At 43.0% G+C, this 17,500-nt stretch overlaps 1 protein-coding gene across 10 annotated transcripts in view; it reads right to left on the reverse strand.

Moving 5' to 3' along the window:
- The window catches only part of LOC126981290 (protein turtle-like), a 226,557-nt gene that overhangs the window by 115,046 nt on the left and 94,011 nt on the right, over nucleotides 1-17,500 (reverse strand). For all 10 annotated transcript variants that reach the window (XR_007733876.1, XM_050832192.1, XM_050832194.1 and 7 more), the window contains one exon: nucleotides 7,626-7,701. The gene's annotated coding sequence lies outside the window, so the exon portion shown is untranslated. The remainder of the gene's footprint in view (nucleotides 1-7,625; nucleotides 7,702-17,500) is intronic.

Here is a 17,500-nt window from a genome sequence, read left to right on the forward strand (position 1 = left end):
AACAAAATATATAAAAAAAAGATATAGGAGTAATTAGTCACTCATTCAGTCAATCTTTCAGTATTTAGTTTATCTTTCCTGTCATGTAAATAAAAGCATAAGTAAATAAAAAGATAGATAGATAGATAGGAAGATACACAGTTCGATAATAAACTCACATAGACAAGGAAAACAATTAAACAGATTCTCTCCTCCTCCTCCTCCTCCTCTTCCTTCTCCTCCTCCTCTCTCTACAATTTCCTTTATTCTTTATCTCTTCCCTAAAATTCATCCTTCCTTCCTTTCTTCTCTTTTTCCTTCTTTTTTTCCTCTACTCCTCCAGTTCACTTCCCTTTCCTCTCCTATTTTCCTCCCTCTTCTTCCCTTCCACTCCATTTCTCCTCCATCTCTCAACTTATTTCTCCAGTATTCTCTCTCTCTCTCTCTCTCTCTCTCTCTCTCTCTGTATATATATTGCATTACTTTCACTTTTTCTTATTTTCTTCTTTTTCTTCTTCTTCTTCTTCTTTTTCTTCTTTGCGACCAGAAAAGAAAAAAAAAAAAACGATGGGACAAGACGAGGACGTTTCCCTGATGTTTATCGTGAAGAGGAGGAGGAGGAGGAGGAGGAGGAGGAGGAGGAGGAGGAGGAAGAAGTATTGGTGATGAAAAGAGGGAAGAGTAAAAGAGTAATTCTAATAAAATGAATGAAAGAGGAGGAGGAGGAGGAGGAGGAGGAAGAGGAGGAAGAGGAGGAGGAGGAGGAGGAGGAGGAGGAAAGAGAATGAAGAAGACAAATTTCCCATTGGTTTTCTTCCTATTATTAATGTTATTGATGGTCCTCTCTCTCTCTCTCTCTCTCTCTCTCTCTCTCTCTCTCTCTCTCTCTCTCTCTCTCTCTCTCTCTCTCTCTCTCTCTCTCTCTCTCTCTCTCTTCTCTCTCTCTCCTCCTCTTCCTCCTCCACTCTTCTTCAAGGACTAGAACGAAAAAAGAAGATGGAAGAGGAAGTGGTGGAGGAGGAGGAGGAGGAGGAGGAGGAGGAGGTGTTGGGTTGGCTATTTTTATTCGTAATTGGGCAGTACTGGAGGAGGGAGGAAGAAGTGAATGAAATGAAGTGAAGTGGAGGAGGTGGAGGAGGTGGAGGAAAGCTGTGAGTGGCTTGTAATTATATCTCCTCCTCTTCTTCCTCTTCCTCCTCCTCCTCTTCTTTATTGGTCTGTCTTTTTTTCCTTTTTTTCTCTTACATTTCTTCTTTTCCTTTTTTTCTATTTCCCTTCTAACACTTCTTATACCTCCTCTTCTTCTTCCTCTTCCTCCTCCTCTCTTCTTTATTGGCCTGTCTTTCTTCCCTTTCTTTTCCTCTTTTCTTTCTTGTTTCCCTTTTTTTCGGGTTCCTTTTTAACACTTTTCTCACTTCTTCCTTTCTTTTCCTCTTCCTTTTCCTTGTTTTCCTTTATTCCAGTTCTCTTTTCATACTGCTCTCAATCACTTATTTTTTCTTCATTTTCCTTTCGTTGCTTCATTTTCATATTTCTTTTTTTTTTATTTCTTTGCCTCACTTCCATAATTATCTTCAATTTTCTGTCTATCTTTCCTTCACTTTCATTTCTATTTATATTTCTCTTCCCTTTTTTTGTTCACCTTTTCTTCATTTTTTAATTTTCTCTTTTTTTTCTTTCACTCACTTTCCTTTCCATTCCCTCACCTCTCTAAAAACATCTGCTCTTTCTATTGACACACACACACACACACACACACACACACACCTGCGCCACGTCGATACCTTAATTAGCTACATAAACAGGTACCCGTTTAGGCCAGGGGTGCCAGAGTGCAGCGGGAGGGGGGGGGGGGAGGGGGAAGGGGGGGAGAGAGGAGAAGGTGGAGTGGGGAGTGAGAAGGGAGGGGGGGGGGGAATGAGGAAGGGAGGGAGGGGGTGAGTGAGAAAGTTAAGGGAGAAGGGAGAGGGGAGAGAGAGGTAAAAGGGAGGAGAAGAGGGGAGTTAGAGGGGTATATGAGAGGGAGAGGGAAGGGAGAGGATAGAGGGGAGGGGTAAGGAGGGAGTGGAGAGGGAGGGGAAGGGAGAATGGCTAACCTGCACTGTGGCACGGAGGACAAAACCCACCTGAATAGAGAGCTACAGCAGTGCCATCCTGAAGGAGATAGTGCCAGGGGTAGTGCCAGGCTGAAGTAAAGAGGATATTAAGTAACCAGAGCCTGTGAATCAAAAGGCTGAACCAAAAACAGTGCCAATAGAGCCAAGGATCCAATGAACAGCAGGGCCACTAAACAACGCCCCCAGGAGTGCCATGAGGGGGTGCCAGTGTGTTTAAAGGACGCGTGGGAGTCAACGAATGGGGTGCCAAATATAGCAGCGTCAAAATAAGAGTGCCAATACAAAGAGAGTGCCCCTACAGTAGCGGGATGGAGTGCCGGCATATTTCAAGGGGATTGCAGCCTTTATGAACCAATTAACCAGCTGCCGAATATAGCCCTTGAGGATTGCCGTGAAGAGTGCCAGTTTTGTTAATGCCGCGGGGAAAGAGGATGCCGCAAAAGGGGTCATGTGGGGTAGTGCCAGGCAAAGAATTAGAACCACAAGGACACATAAAGGTAAGATTGTGGCACAGGTAACGTTCTGACCGCCATTAAAGAGAGTGTCAGCTTACCAGTGCGCCACAAGAAGTAAAGGTCAACAGAGGTCAGAGGTCATGTTAAGCAGTGCCAGCATTCACAAGGACACTGAAATGATAAAGTAGTGGCTGGGGGAACGTTCATGGGATTACTAGAGGGAGTGCCAACCTGTAAGAGTGCCACAAGAAGTAAAGGTCAACAGGGGTCAGAGAAGGTCATGTCAAGAAGTGCCAACATTCCCAAGGCCACTATGATGGTACAGCAGCGCCACAGGGAACGTTTGTGGCACTAATAGAGGGAGTGCCAGCCTTAATTAGGGACACAGGAAAGAGATGTTAACAGGGATGACAAAGAGGGTTGTGCCAGGAAATTCCAGTCATCAAAGGGAGGCCGGAGGTGATACAGTGCCACAGGGAGTGTTCTTGGTGCCATAAAGGGAAGCGCCACTCTGCATAAATATGACATGAAAGGGAAGGTGCCATTATGGGTTAGAGGAGGTAGTGCCAATCAGAATTAGAATCCAAAGAGTAAAACAGTGCCACAGGGAGTGTTCTTGGTGCCATAAAGGGAAGTGCCACTCCGGAAAAGGAATACATGAAAGGGAAGGTGCCAATATGGGTTAGAGGAGGTAGTGCCAATCAGAATTAGAATCCAAAAAGTAAAACAGTGCCAGTGCTTTCCTGGCACCATAAAGGGAAATGCCAGTCCGAAAAGGGCTAAAAAAGAAAGGGAAGGTGCCAAAAGAGGTCAGAGGAGGTAGAGAAGAGAAGTGCCAACCCGAATTAGAGCCGCAGAAGTAAAACAATGTCACAAGGAGCATTTCTGGCATCATTAGGGGGAGTGCCAACCTATCAAATGGCCAAAGAGAGGTGTTATCAACCGGGATCGGAGAGCGGTTAGTGCCAGGTAATGCCAGCTGCCACTAACACCAGAGAGCCACGAGGGCAAGACAGTGCAACGACGAGTCTATTCGCTTTATTATGAGAAGTGCCGGTGCCAGGTCAGGACACCTCTCCTCCCGAGATTGACCTCTCTTTCGGCCACCGCTTTTAATTCTTTTTTTAGGAGCAGCGCATAGCGGGCTTTTTTTTTTATATATTATTGTTTCCTTTTTTGTGCCCTTGAGCTGTCTCCTTTGTTGTAAAAAGAAAAAAAGTTTATGAGGGCCACAAAGATAGGGTGCCAACAGTGCCAAACCTAAATTAGAGCTAAATTTTGAGGATAGGGATAGTGCCAAAGGGAAGAGTCGATGCCATGAAAGGTCACGCCAAGCTGAAGGAGTGCCAACCTACACTACAGAAGGAGGGTCATGAGTGCCAGGGTTCAGGAGGAGGGTAGAGCAATGATAGGGGTAAGTCTTGACCCCATGAAAGGATGTGCCAGCCTGAACGAGTGCCAAGCTTGACTACAGAAGAAAGGTCATGAGTGCCAGGGTTCAGGAGGAGGGTAGAGCAATGATAGGGGTAAGTCTTGACCCCATGAAAGGATGTGCCAGCCTGAACGAGTGCCAAGCTAGACTACAGAAGAAAGGTCATGAGTGCCAGGGTTCAGGAGGAGGGTAGAGCAATGACAGGGGTAAGTCTTGACCCCATGAAAGGACAAGCCGGCCTGAAGGAGAGCCACCAAGGAAGGAGTGCCAACCTTGACTACAGAAGAAAGGTCATGAGTGCCAGGGTTCAGGAGGAGGTAGAGCAGTGCCAGGGGAAGTGCCAGCCAGCAGCAGTGCCACCACCCGGAGCAGCCTGCCCTGACCTGCGTGAGGCTGACGGCGGCGGCGGCGGAGGTGGAGACGGAGGGTTTGGGAACTATTGATCCATGCCGGCACCACCACCACCACCACCACCGCCGCCGCCACCGTCACCGCCGCCGCCAGCACCACCACCACCACCACCGTTTCGTTTTATAAAGCGGGGGGGCAGAAGAGAGCTGGTGGTGGTGGTAGTGGTGATGATGAGGGTAGTGTGGTGGTGGTGGTGGTGCAGTTTGGGTTAATCTTGTTTTAACTGTTTTGCTTATTCTTGTTGTTATTGGTGGAGGTGGTGGTGGTGGTTGAGGTGGTGGTGGTGGTGGTGGTTGAGGTGGTGGTGGTGGTTGAGGTGGTGGTGGTGGTGGTGGTGGTGGTGGTTGAGGTGGTGGTGGTGGTGGTGGTGATAGTTGAAATTTTGCTTTATTTTTTTTTTCTACGGCCCTGTTCCTCTAAATATGTGCTTGCTCTCTCTCTCTCTCTCTCTCTCTCTCTCTCTCTCTCTCTCTCTCTCTCTCTCTCTCTCTCTCTCTCTCTCTCTCTCTCTCTCTCTCTCTCTCTCTCTCTCTCTCTCTCTCTCTCTCTCTTCCGTGTGTTTTGTTGAGCCAGATTATGTTGTTGTTGTTGTTGTTGTTGTTGTTGTTGCCGGCGTGTTGTTTCTTTCTTACTTTCTCTATTTTCTTTCTTTTCTTTTCTTTTTTTGTTGCATATATTTGGGAGGATGACTGTTTTTATTTACTTTTTTTTCATTCTTTTGTTTTTCATCTTTTTTTATTACTGGTTATCTTTTAGTGTTTTATTTTCCTTTTTTTTTGTCTTCCCTCATATTTTCAACTTTTTCTTCGGTCTTTTCTTTTTTTTCTTTAGTTTGTCTTTCTTTTCTTTCCTACGTTCGTTCTGTCTTTTTCCTTTTTATTGTTTGTTTCTTAATTCTCTTCTTTCTTTCCTATATTTCTTCTCTTTTTTTTTTTTTTGCTTCTGTTTCTTCCTTCTCTTCTTCCTTTCCTACTTTCCTTGTTTCTCTCTTCATTTTTCATTGTTCTTTTTCTTTCCTCGTCTCCTTTTCCACTTTCTTCTTTATTTCCTTGTTTCTTTACGCTTTTCTCTCTTTTGTCCTTTTTCCTGTCTTTCTTTGGTCCTGAAGTTCGAGAGTATTTTTTTTTCTATTTTCCTATTATGCTTATTTTCTCTCTTCCTTGATGTTCCTTTATTTTCCTCTTCTCTATGATTTTTTTTTGTTATTGTTACTTTCCTTTAATCTTTTCTTTGTTATGCCTTACACACACACACACACACACACACACACACACACACACACACACACACACACACACACACACAAACACCCACACAAACAAACACACACACCTTCTCTTTCCCTAACCCAAGTTGATATTATTTTTGTCTCTGGTGGTGTTTGTTGTTTTTCCCTGCCTACTCTGTTTTTATTGGGGGGAGGGAGGGGGGCAGGGAGGAGGGGAAGGGGGCGGCAGGGTGGGGGATAGGCTGAAGAGAGGGGATCAGAAAGAGGTGGCCAGGGATAGGGTGACAGAGGGTAGGGAAGGGACGGGAGGAAGGAAGGAGAATGGGGAACAGGGGATAGAGAAGAAAAGAGAGGAGGGGCAGGAAAGAGGAGGGAAGGGAATTGATAGGGACAGGAGGGGGTTAGGTAGAGGGGGATAGAGGGAAAGGAGGGGAGAAGGGAAAAAGGGGAAGAGAAGGGGGCAAGAATAGATGGGATAGGAAGGAACGAGAGATAGGGAGGGAGAGAGGGAGAGAGGGGATAGGAAGGAGAGGTAGGGAGGGAGAATGGGAGAGAGGGGATAGGAAGGAGAGGCAGGGAGGGAGAATGGGAGAGAGGGGATAGAAAGGAGAGGCAGGGAGGGAGAATGGGAGAGAGGGGATAGGAAGGAGAGGTAGGAAGGGAGAATGGGAGAGAGGGGATAGGAAGGAGAGGTAGGGAGGGAGAATGGGAGAGAGGGGATAGGAAGGAGAGGCAGGGAGGGAGAATGGGAGAGAGGGGATAGAAAGGAGAGGTAGGGAGAGAGACTGGACAAGGGGATAGAGAAGGAAAGAGAGGGGAACAGGAAGGAGGAGGGAGAAGGGAGGGGGCAGGGGTAGGGGGGAGAGGGGGGCGAGTGGGGGCGAGGGGTCGTATTTCTCTCTTGACGTATATAATTTTGTCTTCCTCTCTTAGGCCTCCCCCCCCCCCCCCCTGCCGCCTCCTATGCCTAAAAAAAGGGGAAAAAATATTACCTCCTCCAGCTCCACCTAATCCTCTTCCCCTTACTTACTGCGACACTTACGACCTCACATTATTACTATTATTATCATCTCTTTATTTTTTTTTATTTCTTGGGTCATTTTTATTGTTATTTTATTATTTATTAGTTTTGTTTTTTACTTTTCCATATTTTCCTTTTTCTTCAACTTTTTTATTATTAATTATTATTTTTTTACTTTTCAATATTTTTCATTTTTCTTCAAGTGTTTTTATTATTTTTTTTTTACTTTTCCATATTTTCTTTTTTTTCCTCTTATTATTTTTTTTACTTTTCCATATTTTCCTTTTTTTCATATTTTTTTTTACTTATATCCCTATTTTTTTTTACTTATAACATCCTTTTTTTTTACTTAAGCTATTTCATTATTTTTTACTAACTCCATTTTATCTTTCACTTAAATCGCTTACTTTATTTCTTACTTACATCCCTTCCTTTATTTCTTTTACTTACATATTTTTTTACTTACATCTTATTTTCTTACTTACAATATATACTTTTAATTCACTTATGACATCTTTTTTTTCCCCTCTTTGCGTTCTTTAATTGGGCCTTAGTTTCCTCTTTACAATTAATCCTATGTCCCATTTTTCCCGAGTCGATTCACCATTATTTTTCTATCTCGGTTTCTCTCTCTCTCTCTCTCTCTCTCTCTCTCTCTCTCTCTCTCTCTCTCTCTCTCTCTCTCTCTCTCAACGTTTACATAAGAGATAAATTATTCTAAAAGGTAGTATTTTTTCATATATACTTTTCCCCCTACCCTTTTATTCTTAACTAAATTCACATGGCCTTTTCCCTTTTAAAATCCCCAATAATCTTTTCTTTGTCTACTCCCAATGCCCTTTTTTTCCCCCTTTATCTTATTAGCTCCTGAGATTTTTTTCCCTCCTGGTCCAAGATATTTTTTTTCGTTGTTTTATCCTTGAGACATTTTCCTTCCCTCTTTCTTCTCTTGGGAGGAAGAATAAAAATACCTGATTCATACCTGTCTCTTGATGCTGTTGTTGTTGATGTTGTTGTTCTTGTTGTTCTTGTTATACTAGCACGGCAAAGACACTAACCTGCAAGGAAGAGAAGAAAAAAAAAAGTGTTACAAAGGGAAGATGAAAAAAACAAAAATTGAATAACACAAAGAAAAGTGATGATGAGGGTGTTGATGATAATGATAGTGATGATGAAGGCAGTTAGTAGTAGCAGTAGTAGTAGTAGTAGTAGTAGTAGTAGTAGTAGTGATTGTAATACTAATACTGATGATGCTACTACTAATGATTATGATGATGATAATATAGCAACACTGAGGAAGGGTTCTGTGTGTTTACTTTTAATCAAGAGGAAAATGAATTTATGTACAAATTGTTAGGGAAGGGTCATGTAATACCGAGGTGATGGGGGCAGTAGTAGTAGTAGTAGTAGTAGTAGTAGTAGTAGAAGTAGCAGTAGTAGTAGTAGTAGTAGTAGTAGTAGTAGTAGTAAAAAAAGAGTATTAACTGCGAAAAGAGAAAAGTGGATATAAATTATACCTAAAACTGTAATAAATGACAGAGAGAGAGAGAGAGAGAGAGAGAGAGAGAGAGATTAAAAACACCCTGGATATACGCGTTACAATGAAAAAATATAACAAGTATTTTATCCTCTAAAGCTGTTTCGAATGTACGGTGTATCTCTCTCTCTCTCTCTCTCTCTCTCTCTCTCTCTCTCTCTCTCTCTCTCTCTCTCTCTCTCTCTCTCTAATCCACCCTGATCCAGCTCGCATCCACACAACTAATATAGACTCATCCTGACCCATTTTCTCTCTCTCTCTCTCTCTCTCTCTCTCTCTCTCTCTCTCTCTCTCTCTCTCTCTCTCTCTCTCTCTCTCGTCCCTGGTTTATGCTACATTTACGTTCCTGCGCCTAAAAAGAAAGAAAGAAAGAATAGAAAGAAAAAGAAGGAAAAGACAAAAAGAAACAAAGAGAGAAATACAGACAGACAGACCGAGAAAAAAAAGAAAGAAAAAGAAAAAAAGGGAGAAAGAAAGGAGGGGACACACACACACACACACACACACACACACACACACACACACACACACACACACACACACACAAACAGGCCTACATAACCCCACCCTTATCTTCCTCTCCTTTTCACCTTCAATTAGTGACGGACAGGTACATATATGAACACCTTAATTAGCGGACAGGTAAGAGCAAGGGAAAAAACAGCAAGGTGAGGAGAGGCAAGGAAAGTCAAGATTGAATGAAGGAAAAAAATGAGGGTACGAAATGGAGGTAAGGCAGAGGATAAAAAAAAAAGAGGAGGAAGAGGAAGAGACGACTAAGGGAAGATAGGAGAGAAGAAGGGAGGAAGAGAGATAGACGAAGGGAACAACTACATGGGAGCAGAACCAAAAATTAAAGGGAAAGAAGGAAGGAAAATGACGAAAAGGTGAAGGAAGGAAAGAAAAATAAGAAAATGTGAAAAGATAAGAGATGGAAACAGGAGAAATGGAGATCTGATTAGTTATATAGAATGAAGGAAAGGGAAGGAAAATAAATATCTCGAAAATGTTGAATTAGTTAAAAGGCGAGAAATGAACGTGAAAATGGAAACAAAAGATAGGATAGGAAAAAAGGACAAACGGGAAATGTAGGAATACTGTGAAAAGGGAAAAAAAAAAGAGGAGGAAAGACACAGTAAACAGGAAATAAGGTAGTGACGACAGAAGGACAATGAGGAAAAGAATATAGGAATTAAAGGAAAATGAGGAAAATAAACAGGAAATAAGGGAGTGGCAGAAGGACAATGAGGAAAAGAATATAGGAATTAAAGGAAAATGAGGAAAATACAGGAAATATGGTAGTGGCAGAAGGACACTGAGGAAAAGAATATAGAAATGAAAGGAAAATGAGGAAAATAAAAGAAAAAAATATATAAGGAGAAAAAAAAATACAGACAGCCATCAAGAGGAATAAAGAATAAACAAAGAGAAGAGAGGAATAAATAGTGAAGGGAAAGAGGAAAAAGGCGGGAAAAAAGAAACACGAAAAAGCAAAAAAAAAAAATAAATAAATAAATAAAATAAATAAATAAATAAATAAAATAAAATAAAATAAAAAAAGGAAAATATCATACAAGAAGAAGAGAACATACTCGCATTCACTACTTCCCCTCTTCCTCCTCCTCCTCCTTTTCCTCCCTTTTTTCTTTCCTCCATTTGGTCACGCACGTAAATATGGTGTGTGTGTGTGTGTGTGTGTGTGTGTGTGTGTGTGTGTGTGCACGCTATCTTGTCATATACGTCACCTCTCTCTCTCTCTCTCTCTCTCTCTCTCTCTCCCACTTTTTAACAGTCACGCAGTCTCTTCCTCTCCCCTCTTCCTCTTCCTTCCTCTCCCCTCTCCCTTCCCTTCTTCTTTCCCTTTCCCCTTCCCCTCCTCTTCCCTACCTCCTTTCCTCATTGCTAAAGTATTCACGTCTTCCTTCCTCCTCCTCCTCCTCCTCCTCCTCCTCCTCCTCCTCCTCCTCCTCCTCCTCCTCCTCCTCCTCCTCCTCCTCATTCCCTCTTCATTGTCATCCTCCTCCTCCTCCTCCCTTCTTCCTTACTTGCTAAAATACTCACGCAATCACCGCTATAATTCTCTCTCTCTCTCTCTCTCTCTCTCTCTCTCTCTCTCTCTCTAATGTAACTGAAGACCGGCCATCTCTCCCTTCATCAAATTTACATGAAGAAAGACATTACTGAGGCTGCATCTGTCCCATCCCCTTCACTTCCCTTCCCTTCCCTTCCCTTCCCTTCCTTCCCCTTCCCTTCCTTCACCTTTCCTTCCTTTTCCCTTCCTTCCCCTTCCCTTCCTTCACTTCCTTCACTTCCTTCCCTTCCTTCCTTCCCTTCCCTTCCTATCCTTCCCTTCCCTTCCCGTCCCTTCCCTTCACTTCCCTTCCCTTCCCTTCCCTTCTCTTCCCTTCCCTTCCCTTCCCTTCCTTCACTTCCTTTCCCTTCCCTTCACTTTCCTTCCCTTCCCTTCCCTTCCCTTCCCTTCCCTTCCTGTCCCTTCCCTTCACTTTCCTTCCCTTCCCTTCCCTTCCTTCACTTCACTTCCCTTCCTTTCCCTTCCCTTCCCTTCACTTCCTTCACTTCCTTCCTTCCTTCCCTTCCCTTCACTTCCCTTCCCTTCCCTTCCCTTCCCTTCCCTTCTCTTCCCTTCCCTTCCCTTCCCTTCCCTTCTCTTCACTTCACTTCACTTCCCTTCACTTCACTTCATACTCCCTTTCGCTCACTTCATATTTCCTTTCAATTCCTATTCTTTCCTTTCCTTCACTTCACTTCCATTCTCTCTCATCTACTTCTCTTCTCTTTCCTTTCCTTTCTCGTCTCTTCACCTCCTCTCCTTTCCTCTGTTTCCCTTCTTTTCCCTTTCCTTTCTTTCCCTTCCTTTCCCTTTCCTTCACTATCCTTCTCTTCACATTCCCTTTCCTTCCTTTCCCTTCCCTTCAATATCCTTCTTTTCTCTTCAAATTTCCTTTCCTTCCTATATTTTCTTTCCCTTCTCTTTCATTTCCTTTCCCTACAGATTCCCTCTCCTTTCCTATATTTTCCTTCCTTTCCCTTTACTTGGCGGACCCTAAAATTCCCTTCCGCTTCCTTTCCTGTTCTTCACCTCATTTACTTTTCTCCCGTGTACTATTTTATTTTCCTTTTTCCTTTTTTTTTTACTTCCGTCATTTTCTTCGTCTTTCCTTTCCCTTCCTCCCTTTCGTTCTCTTCTCTGCATTCTCTTCCCTTTAAAAATCTCCCGTTTCCTTTCCTTTCCTTTTCTTTCTTTTGTTTTGTTTCATGGATAGCGAGGTTAGGTTAGGTTAGGTTTACAGGAGCTACATTGTTCTTGCTTTTGTCATTTTCTCTTTCTTTTTTTTTCCATCTCTTTCCTGACCTTCAATCCATTCCTCCATTTCCCTATATTTTTCTTTTATTATTTTTTTCATTTTTTTCCTCGATTCCTTTATTTATCTCCCTGTTTCTTCTGCTTCTCTCTCCTCTCATATTCTCTCCCTTAACTTTCCTACCTCTTTTTCCTTCTTCTTTCCTTTCTTCTTTATTTTCCATTAACACGCTCCTGACAACTTTCCTTTCCATCTTTTTTTTTTCTTTCTTTATTTGTTGTTGTTGAGGTTGAGCTAAAAAAAATAAGGAATATGGACTCTCTCTCTCTCTCTCTCTCTCTCTCTCTCTCTCTCTCTCTCTCTCTCTCTCTCTCTCTCTCTCTCTCTCTCTCTCTCTCTCTCTAATTCGAGAGTTGTGGCGATTTTCCATTACGTTCTACAGAGAGAGAGAGAAAGAAGAAGTATCATCTGAACCGAAATAGGAAAACGGGGCCGAATTCGTATATCTTGCCCGTCCTTTCCCTTCCCCTCCTCCCCTTCCCCTTCTTTCCCCTTCTATCACTCCCTTTTCTTACCCTTTTCCCTACTTCTCGTTCTTTCAACCTCATCTTTCTCTTCTTCTCCCTTCTCTGTTCCCTCTTTGTCATTATCTTCCTCTTCCTCCTTCCTCTCTTCTTCATCATCTTTCTCTTCTTTTCCCTGTTTCACCTCCTTTTTTTTCCCTCTCCGTTCCTCTTCTCCTCCTCTCTTTCCTCTCTTTCTTCCTCTCTATCCTCTATTAAATCTCCTCTTCCTCTTTTCTCTTCCTTATTCCATCTCTCTCTTTCCCTCTTTATCCCTCTCCTTCTTTTCCTCCCATTCCTTCTCCTCTTTTTTTCTTAATCATCTTTCTCTTCTTTCCCTGTTCCACCTCTTTTTCCCTCTCTCTCCGTCCCCTTTTCCTCCTTTCTTTCCTCTCCCTCTTCTTTTCCCTCCCTTTCTTCCTCTCCATCCTCTACTAAATCTCCTCTTCCTCTTCTCTTCCTTATTCCATCCCTCTTCTTTTCCTCCCATCCCTCCTCCTCTTTTCTGTTCCATATTTCCCTTTCCCTTTCATCCCTTTTCTTATTCCTCCTCCCCTTCCACACTCCATTCTCATCCTCCTTTTCCTGTTCCATCTCTTCATTTCCCCATCGACCCCCCTCCTCCTCCTCCTCCTCCTCCCGAACTCCGTTGAGGCGAGGGCGAAATTAGATTAACCCAAAGGACGCAGTGCAGTTTGCTATACGTGTGTGTGTGTGTGTGTGTGTGTGTGTGTGTGTGTGTGTGATAATAAGATGCCGTTTCCTACTCCTCCTCCTCCTCTTCTTCCTCCTCCTTCTTCTTCTTCTTCTTCTTCTTCTTCTCCTCCTCCTCCTCTCGTTTTCTTCTTTATTCCTCTCCTTTCTATTTTCCTTTATTTTCTTTTAAATTCTCTCCCGTTTTTTCCTCCTCTCAAGATTTTCCTCCGATATTTTCTTTCCTTTTCTTTTTCTTGTTTTTTTTTTTAATCTGTTTCCTTTCCTTTTTTATTTTCTTATTCTCCTTTTTTTTTTTTACTTTTCTCACTTCATATAAATTTTTCCTCTTTAAAAAAACTCCTGATCTTTTCATCATTTTCTTTCTTTAAATATGTTTCCTTTTTGTTCTTATTTCTTTTCCTTTAAAAATTTCTTCTTTACTTTGTTTTCTCTTCACTTTCCATCTCTTATCAAAAGTCTCCAATATTTTCTTTATCTTTAATTTCTTTCCTCATGTTATCCTTCCTTTCTTATATATTATCTTTTTTTTATTTATGTATTTTTTCTTAACTTCTTTCCCTCATCACATTCCGTTTTTTTCCTCTCATTAAAACTCGTCAACATTTTCTTCCTCTTTACCTTTTTCTTTTACTATATTTTCCTTCCCATTAACTTCTCTCTTTTATTTGCTTTTCTCCCTCTTTCCGTCCCTCCTTACTTTTTATATTTTCCTCTTCTCAAAAGTTAGCAGTCTTTTCTTACTGTTTTTCTTCTTGTTCTTTATTTAATTCCTTTCCCTTTCGATTTTAGTTTTTATTTTCCTTCTTTCATCCTTTCAAAATTTCTCGTGTCTCGATATTCTCCAATCTTTTATTTTTTTTCTCTTTTTCTCCATTTTATCTATTTTTCTCTTTCTATTTCCTGTTATTCCTTTTTTTCTCCTATATTTTCTTCTTTTTCACTCCTCCAAATGCCCAATCTTTTTCATTCTTCCAAATACCCAATCTTTTTCATTCTTTCAAATACCCAATCTTTTCCCTCCTCCAAATACCCAATCTTTTTCACTCCTCCAAATACCCAATCTTTTTCACTCCTCCAAATACCCAATCTTTTTCACTCCTCCAAATGGCCAATCTTTTTCCCTCCTCCAAATGCCCAATCTTTTCCACCCCTCCAAATACCCAATCTTTTTCACTCCTCCAAATACCCAATCTTTTTCACTCCTCCAAATACCCAATCTTTTTCACTCCTCCAAATACCCAATCTTTTTCACTCCTCCAAATACCCAATCTTTTTCACTCCTCCAAATACCCAATCTTTTTCCCTCCTCCAAATGCCCAATCTTTTTCACCCCTCCAAATGCCCAATCTTTTTCACCCCTCCAAATACCCAATCTTTTTCCCACCTCCAAATGCCCAATCTTTTTCACTTCTCCAAATACCCAATCTTTTTCACTCCTCCAAATACCCAATCTTTTTCACTTCTCCAAATGCCCAATCTTTTTCACCCCTCCAAATACCCAATCTTTTTCACTCCTCCAAATACCCAATCTTTTTCACTCCTCCAAATACCCAATCTTTTTCACTCCTCCAAATACCCAATCTTTTTCACTCCTCCAAATACCCAATCCTTTTCACTCCTCCAAATACCCAATCTTTTTCACCCCTCCAAATACCCAATCTTTTTCACTCCTCCAAATGTCCAATCTTTTCCTCCTGTTACTCCTTTCTTCTGTATTTTCTATTTTCATTGCTGCATATTTCCTATTCCCTATCTTCTTTATCTTCTATTTCCCCCCCTGTCTCTTCCTCTCGTCTCTCTCTCTCTCTCTCTCTCTCTCTCTCTCTCTCTCTCTCTCTCTCTCTCTCTCTCTCTCTCTCTCTCTCTCTCTCTCTCTCAAACTTTGCTCTCTTTCTTCCTTCCTCAACCGCTTTTTCCCCTCCCCAGCACTCTCCTCTCCATTCCCCCCCTTCCCTCTCCTCTCCTGCCCTTCCCTCCCCTCCCTTCAACTCCCCCACCCCTTCCCTCTTCTTCTCTCCTTCCCCTTATCTCCCATCCCCCCTTCTCTCCTCCCTTCCCTCTCCCCTCTCCTCTCTTCCCTTGTTCATCCCCATTCCAACCACTTCCTCAGTACACTCCCCTCCTCCCCACTACCATCTTCAACTCTGTGTAGTTAGCGCGGGAACAATCAACGCAAACTGATCGTCATTTTACCGCGTCAGATGTGAACTAAACGTATCCAAGAGTAGGTAGAGAAGTGCTTTAATCTTCTCCGCAGGTCACTCTATCTATACAATCTGTTGGCTGGCAAAGTGATGATAAACCACTCGCAATGAGCCAACAAACTTTCTGCTGCCTGCTCGCCCGTGTTTCCGCGTTTCTCTTCCCCTCCCTTCCCCTCCCCATCTCCCCGACCAGATCCGCGTTCAACACCCTCTACTGGAAGGCGAGTTTTTAAACTTTAAATGGGGGAAGAGTAAGGGGAAGAGGAGGCGGGAAGAGGAGATGGATGAGGGAGAGGAGGAAGGGAGAAGGAGATGGGTGGGGAGGGCAGGAGAGGGGGGAGATGGAAAAACGGAGGGAGGGGGAGAGTCGAGATGAGGGAGAGGAGCGAATGGAGGGGGGGAGATGAGGAGGGGGAGCAAAAACGAAGGAGGAGGGTGAGTCGAGATGGGGAAGGGAGGAGGAGGAGGAGGAGGAGGAGGAGGAGGAGGAGGAAGAGCAAATGGAGGGGCAGGTGGAAGGAGGTGTGGGGTGTTTGGGGGAATAAGGGGAGTGAAGGGGAATGGAAGGAAGGAGTAAAGGGAGGGAAGGGAGAATGATGGGAGTAGGGGTGGTGGGGAGAGTGCGGAGGAAGGGGTGGGGAGGAGGGGAGTGCAAACGGCTTGTGTAAAGCCGGTGGAAGGGAGGAAGGGAGGGGGAGGAGGGGATGTGAAGGGGGTGATAGAAGGAAAGGAGAGGGGAGGGGAAACGTGGGGGGAGAGGAAGAGGGAGATGGGGAGGGCAGGGGAGAAAGCAGGACGGTTAAAGGGAGAGGTTGTGGGGAAGGGGGAGGAGTGGGGAGGAGGGATGTGAAGGGGTGATAGAATCTAGCTAAGGAAAGGAGAGGGGAAACGTGTGGTATGGGAGGGGAGGGGAGGAAGCAGGACGGTTAAAGGGAGAGGTTGTGGTTAAGGGGGGAGAAGTTGGGGAGGGGATAACGGCAGCGAGAGGGGGGAAGGGGGCTGTGATTGTTTTGACTGCCATGCGGGTGAAAAGGGGGGAGAAAGCGAACGTTAAAAGGGAAAGAAAAAAGGGAGGGAGGGAGGGGAAGGGGGGGGGCGATAAGAGAGGGGTTGAAGGAGGTGGATGGAGGAGGATGAGTTGGACTATGGAGGAAAGTGAGGAGACAGGGGAGAGGGGGGGAGGGGGGGGGGTTAGAAGAGAGAGGGAAATAAAACCACGATAAAACTAATTCTGATAAAACTAAACTTAAGAGGTTATTACACCGGTCAAATTTTCCGTGGATCTTCAGTCAAACCACGATTTCCGCTGGCGTGGTTCTCATTTGTTTCTTGTTATTGATGATGATGATGATGGTGAGTAATACCGTCGTCCTTCGGTGAAATCTACCGCAGCTTTGGAAGATCGTGGACACGTCAGAAAACTACGGAAATAGGAGAACCACGCCAGCGGAAATCGTGGTTTGACTGAAGATCCACGGAAAATTTGCCCAGTGTAATAGCCCCTTAAGAGGTCAGCAGTGGGTAGCGGGCTTTTTTTTTCATTATTGTTTCCTTTTTTTGCCCTTGAACTGTTTCCTCTTCTGTTAAAAAAAAAGGCTGATGGAAGAGGAATCATTTTTTTATCCTTAAGACAATAAAACAACAAAATTTTCAGCGCCACAAAACAAAAATTTAACGAATAAAACAAAAGCAGAAATGAACCTCAGAAAAAAATAATAGAATGCCTTAAAACAAAACAAAAAATACTTTAAAACAACAAACAAAACACAAGAATATCTCCAAAACAACTTGACAAAACAAGATAATATTTAATAACAAGAATAACTGAAAATAACAAGACGGAATAGATGAAGGAAGGGAGAATAGGGAGAATAAAAGGGAGAATAGCAAGAAGGGAGGACAATAATAAGGGAGACTAGGAAGAAGGAAGGACAATAATAAGGGAGAATAGGAAGAAGGAAGGACAAAAATAAGGGAGAATAGGAAGAAGAGAGGAAATAAGGAGGACAAGAATAAGGAGAAGAAGGGAGGACAATAATAAGGGAGAATAGGAAGAAGGAAGGACAAAAATAAGGGAGAATAGGAAGAAGAGAGGACAAGAATAAGGGAGAATAGGAAGAAGGGAGGACAAGAATGTGGGAGATTATGAAGGAGGGGCAAGAATAAGGGAGAATATGAAGAATGGAGGACAAGAATAAGGGAGAATAGGAAGAAGGGAGGACAATAATAAGGGAGAATAGGAAGAAGGGAGGACAATAATAAGGGAGAATAGGAAGGGAGGACAAAAATAAGGGAGAATAGGAAGGGAGGACAATAATAAGGGAGAATAGGAAGAAGGGAGGACAAAATAAGGGAGAGTATGAAGAATGGAGGACAATAATAAGGGAGAATATGAAGAATGGAGGACAAGAATAAGGGAGAATATGAAGAAAGGACAAGAATAAGGGAGCATAAAAGGAAGAATAGGAAGAAGGGAGAACAAGAATAAGGGAGAATATGAAAATAAGAATAAG

Source organism: Eriocheir sinensis, chromosome 47 (genome assembly GCF_024679095.1).
Source record: "Eriocheir sinensis breed Jianghai 21 chromosome 47, ASM2467909v1, whole genome shotgun sequence".
Lineage (NCBI taxonomy): Eukaryota > Metazoa > Arthropoda > Malacostraca > Decapoda > Varunidae > Eriocheir > Eriocheir sinensis.